Below are 6,000 nucleotides of genomic sequence, written 5' to 3' on the forward strand. Positions count from 1 at the left end.
CACAAGTCAGTACCTTGTACACTTGTCAGTATAACACAAGACTTAGTACCTTGTACACCTGTCAGTATAACACAAGTCAGTACCTTGTACACTTGTCAGTATAACACAAGAGTCAGTACCTTGTACACTTGTCAGTATAACACAAGAGTCAGTACCTTGTTCACCTGTCAGTATAACACAAGTCAGTACCTTGTACACCTGTCAGTATAACACAAGTCAGTACCTTGTACACTTGTCAGTATTACACAAGAGTCAGTACCTTGTACACTTGTCAGTATAACACAAGAGTCAGTACCTTGTACACCTGTCAGTATAACACAAGAGTCAGTACCTTGTACACTTGTCAGTATAACACAAGAGTCAGTACCTTGTACACCTGTCAGTATAACACAAGTCAGTACCTTGTACACCTGTCAGTATAACACAAGAGTCAGTACCTTGTACACCTGTCAGTATAACACAAGAGTCAGTACCTTGTACACCTGTCAGTATAACACAAGAGTCAGTACCTTGTACACTTGTCAGTATAACACAAGAGTCAGTACCTTGTACACCTGTCAGTATAACACAAGTCAGTACCTTGTACACCTGTCAGTATAACACAAGAGTCAGTACCTTGTACACCTGTCAGTATAACACAAGAGTCAGTACCTTGTACACTTGTCAGTATAACACAAGAGTCAGTACCTTGTTCACCTGTCAGTATAACACAAGAGTCAGTACCTTGTACACCTGTCAGTATAACACAAGTCAGTACCTTGTACACCTGTCAGTATAACACAAGAGTCAGTACACCTGTCAGTATAACACAAGAGTCAGTACCTTGTACACCTGTCAGTATAACACAAGAGTCAGTACCTTGTACACCTGTCAGTATAACACAAGAGTCAGTACACCTGTCAGTATAACACAAGAGTCAGTACACCTGTCAGTATAACACAAGAGTCAGTACACCTGTCAGTATAACACAAGAGTCAGTACCTTGTACACCTGTCAGCATAACACAAGAGTCAGTACCTTGTACACCTGTCAGTATAACACAAGAGTCAGTACCTTGTACACCTGTCAGTATAACACAAGAGTCAGTACCTTGTACACCTGTCAGTATAACACAAGAGTCAGTACCTTGTACACTTGTCAGTATAACACAAGAGTCAGTACCTTGTACACCTGTCAGTATAACACAAGTCAGTACCTTGTACACCTGTCAGTATAACACAAGAGTCAGTACCTTGTACACCTGTCAGTATAACACAAGAGTCAGTACCTTGTACACTTGTCAGTATAACACAAGAGTCAGTACCTTGTTCACCTGTCAGTATAACACAAGAGTCAGTACCTTGTACACCTGTCAGTATAACACAAGTCAGTACCTTGTACACCTGTCAGTATAACACAAGAGTCAGTACACCTGTCAGTATAACACAAGAGTCAGTACCTTGTACACCTGTCAGTATAACACAAGATTCAGTACCTTGTACACCTGTCAGTATAACACAAGAGTCAGTACACCTGTCAGTATAACACAAGAGTCAGTACACCTGTCAGTATAACACAAGAGTTAGTACCTTGTACACCTGTCAGTATAACACAAGAGTCAGTACCTTGTACACCTGTCAGTATAACACAAGAGTCAGTACCTTGTACACCTGTCAGTATAACACAAGAGTCAGTACCTTGTACACCTGTCAGTATAACACAAGAGTCAGTACCTTGTACACTTGTCAGTATAACACAAGAGTCAGTACCTTGTACACCTGTCAGTATAACACAAGTCAGTACCTTGTACACCTGTCAGTATAACACAAGAGTCAGTACCTTGTACACCTGTCAGTATAACACAAGAGTCAGTACCTTGTACACTTGTCAGTATAACACAAGAGTCAGTACCTTGTTCACCTGTCAGTATAACACAAGAGTCAGTACCTTGTACACCTGTCAGTATAACACAAGTCAGTACCTTGTACACCTGTCAGTATAACACAAGTCAGTACCTTGTACACCTGTCAGTATAACACAAGAGTCAGTACACCTGTCAGTATAACACAAGAGTCAGTACCTTGTACACCTGTCAGTATAACACAAGAGTCAGTACCTTGTACACCTGTCAGTATAACACAAGAGTCAGTACACCTGTCAGTATAACACAAGAGTCAGTACACCTGTCAGTATAACACAAGAGTCAGTACCTTGTACACCTGTCAGTATAACACAAGAGTCAGTACCTTGTACACCTGTCAGTATAACACAAGAGTCAGTACCTTGTACACCTGTCAGTATAACACAAGAGTCAGTACCTTGTACACCTGTCAGTATAACACAAGAGTCAGTACCTTGTACACTTGTCAGTATAACACAAGAGTCAGTACCTTGTACACCTGTCAGTATAACACAAGTCAGTACCTTGTACACCTGTCAGTATAACACAAGAGTCAGTACCTTGTACACCTGTCAGTATAACACAAGAGTCAGTACCTTGTACACTTGTCAGTATAACACAAGAGTCAGTACCTTGTTCACCTGTCAGTATAACACAAGAGTCAGTACCTTGTACACCTGTCAGTTTAACACAAGTCAGTACCTTGTACACCTGTCAGTATAACACAAGAGTCAGTACACCTGTCAGTATAACACAAGAGTCAGTACCTTGTACACCTGTCAGTATAACACAAGAGTCAGTACCTTGTACACCTGTCAGTATAACACAAGAGTCAGTACACCTGTCAGTATAACACAAGAGTCAGTACACCTGTCAGTATAACACAAGAGTCAGTACACCTGTCAGTATAACACAAGAGTCAGTACACCTGTCAGTATAACACAAGAGTCAGTACCTTGTACACCTGTCAGTATAACACAAGAGTCAGTACCTTGTACACCTGTCAGTATAACACAAGAGTCAGTACACCTGTCAGTATAACACAAGAGTCAGTACACCTGTCAGTATAACACAAGAGTCAGTACACCTGTCAGTATAACACAAGAGTCAGTACACCTGTCAGTATAACACAAGAGTCAGTACCTTGTACACCTGTCAGTATAACACAAGACTCAGTACCTTGTACACCTGAAGATATCTGGTAAGTTTAATAGTAATTCCTAAGATCAGAATCTACCAATCTTTTAGTCATTTCAAAATTTTAAGTTTACCTTATACAATTTTTTTATTTTTATTCAAATTTCACTGAGGCAAACCACAGCACAGTGAGCCTGGGACTGGCTGTGCCTCAGTCTGCTGTGAGAAGTGTGGCGTGAGGTCACCACGGGCCTCTTCACTCCTCATGTGGCTCTGGTGAGCACAGTTACACCGGACAGTTCTGTCACCACCAACACCACGGCTATCATCACCACCACCACCACCACCACCACCACCCCCACCACCACCACCCCCACCACCACCCCCACCACCACCCCCCACCACCACCACCACCACCACCCCCACCACCACTACCACCACCACCAGCACCACCACCACCACCACCCCCACCACCACCACCGCGACCCCCACCACCACCACCACCACCACCACCACCACCACCACCCCCACCACCACCACCACCACCACCACCACCCCCACCACCACCACCACCACCACCGAGTCTATTCCCTCCACAATACCGGGAATGATATAGTCTCCCCCTTGGTTCAGAATATTATCATTAAAGGTTAGGGGGAAATATCAGAGCAATAAGCGAGTAGTAATGACCATTTTCCATTCGTTCAAGGAGCTTGTGCGTGTGTTGTACCAGAGGCTCCGACAACGTGGTGATGGGCCCGAGAGTGAGAAGACCACAGAGTGACGGGCAGCCGCTTCCTGTACCAGAACACGGGAAGAACTAGGAAGTGAACACATCACCAGATCAAAAACAAGATGCACGAATATCACACAATAACATCAGCAGCATATGCCAATCTGGTCAACGTTTAAATAGCCTTCAGGATCCTATACAAAGGATCAACCCCAAATACCCTATACAACCTACGTTAGACCGGTTCTTGGGGTTGCAGCCCCAGCATATAACACTCACCTAATACAGTACACAACAAATCTAGAAAGGTAGAAAAATCTGCAATGCGACTCGTTCCTGAACCAAGAGGACGGAGCTACGAGGAAAGCCTGAGAGAACTGGATATTACCTCACTGGAGGAAAGTAGGAACTGAAGAGTAAATGATAACGACATGAAAGATTATCAAGGCAATTATCCAGATAGACAAAGAAGCAATGATCAAAGAGAGGGGAACGTAGAACCATGAGACATGAATAGAATCTAGAGACATAAATGAATCACACAAGTGTCAGAAATTACATCAATGTGAGAGTTGTAAATAGAAGGAAAAAGTTAGATGAAGTAGTCAAAGGCTCGAAGCTAATTTAATATAAAAATCTAATTGCAAACAGGATTGAAAACAACTAAAATATTTAACCATTAACAGTTCAAAAGGCTGGACTGATTAGCTGACGCTCAACCTAAAATTTAGATGAGTACTTTTGAGTACACACACACATGACAGCGTCAGTGGTGTATGTGGAGCTGACAAGTACACACACACATGACAGTGTCCGTGGTGTATGTGGTACTGACAAGTACACACACACATGACAGCGTCAGTGGTGTATGTGGAGCTGACAAGTACACACACACACATGACAGTGTCAGTGGTGTATGTGGAGCTGACAAGTACACACACACATGACAGTGTCCGTGGTGTATGTGGTACTGACAAGTACACACACACATGACAGCGTCAGTAGTGTATGTGGAGCTGGCAAGTACACACACACATGACTGTGTCAGTGGTGTATGTGGAGCTGACAAGTACACACACACATGACAGCGTCAGTGGTGTATGTGGAGCTGACAAGTACACACACACATGACAGCGTCAGTAGTGTATGTGGAGCTGACAAGTACACACACACATGACAGCGTCAGTGGTGTATGTGGAGCTGACAAGTACACACACGGACATTATAAACGTAAACAAACATATCGTCCCGGTAGGGATGACTCTGCAGACGTATAGCGAGCCCAGACCTCACACCATCTACAGCCTACATCTTAAGGAAGTCCAAAGATTCGTCCCATAAGACTGGTATCATATACAAGGGAGCTGAATCTAAGGGAACCCAAACTTCATAGGAAAGAATGAAAGGAGACCTGATCATGCCGTAAATGATTGTGAGCAAGAGAGAGACAAGAGGATATAGAGGAAGCACAAGAGGTGGAGACGCGGCACGGTAGAGGGGTGGTGGTAGAGGCCATCTCCCTCCACAGCTTTAAGAGAAGAGAAGACAAACACGAGGCAGGAGGGCCCCACCTCACACTCCTCGCGCCAACACGGCAAAGATCACAGGCAAAACTTTACAAAGTTGGCATAAACTGCCGCAAACTGTGACGCTTGCAGTATGGTAATTGGTTATGACGTTACTACTCCAGGCAACGAGTTTGTACTCGTTTGTACTCGAGTCATTAGTGGTATAATACTGCAGTTTGTGTACTGCAACTTGAACTGAACAGAGTGAACACTTAGCGTTCACCTTGTTCAGACAGGACACTTGGTTCAGCTTATTCAGGTCCTATAGAATAACTACGAATGACTTCCCACAACCGTTGAGTAATTCTCTGGTAACTTGTGTGCTATCAGGTGAACAGGGGATCAGGTGGAAGGTAACGAGACCAACCATGTCTCTCCCGGGAATCAAACCCGAGGTCCTGGATTTGTGGGTCGAGGGTCCACTTGTCACAGTTACTGTCCACCACTTGTCACAGTTACTGTCCACCACTTGTCACAGTTACTGTCCACCACTTGTCACAGGTACTGTCCACCACTTGTCACAGTTACTGTCCACCACTTGTCACAGTTACTGTCCACCACTTGTCACAGTTACTGTCCACCACTTGTCACAGTTACTGTCCACCACTTGTCACAGTTACTGTCCACCACTTGTCACAGTTACTGTCCACCACTTGTCACAGTTACTGTCCACCACTTGTCCA

The 6,000-nt window shown here is 44.1% G+C and overlaps 1 protein-coding gene across 3 annotated transcripts in view; it reads right to left on the minus strand.

Moving 5' to 3' along the window:
• Window positions 1–6,000, minus strand: part of LOC123762018 (post-GPI attachment to proteins factor 2-like) — a 289,172-nt gene that overhangs the window by 60,312 nt on the left and 222,860 nt on the right. The gene's annotated exons all lie outside the window — the stretch shown is intronic.

Source organism: Procambarus clarkii, chromosome 34 (genome assembly GCF_040958095.1).
Source record: "Procambarus clarkii isolate CNS0578487 chromosome 34, FALCON_Pclarkii_2.0, whole genome shotgun sequence".
Classification (NCBI taxonomy): Eukaryota; Metazoa; Arthropoda; class Malacostraca; order Decapoda; family Cambaridae; genus Procambarus; species Procambarus clarkii.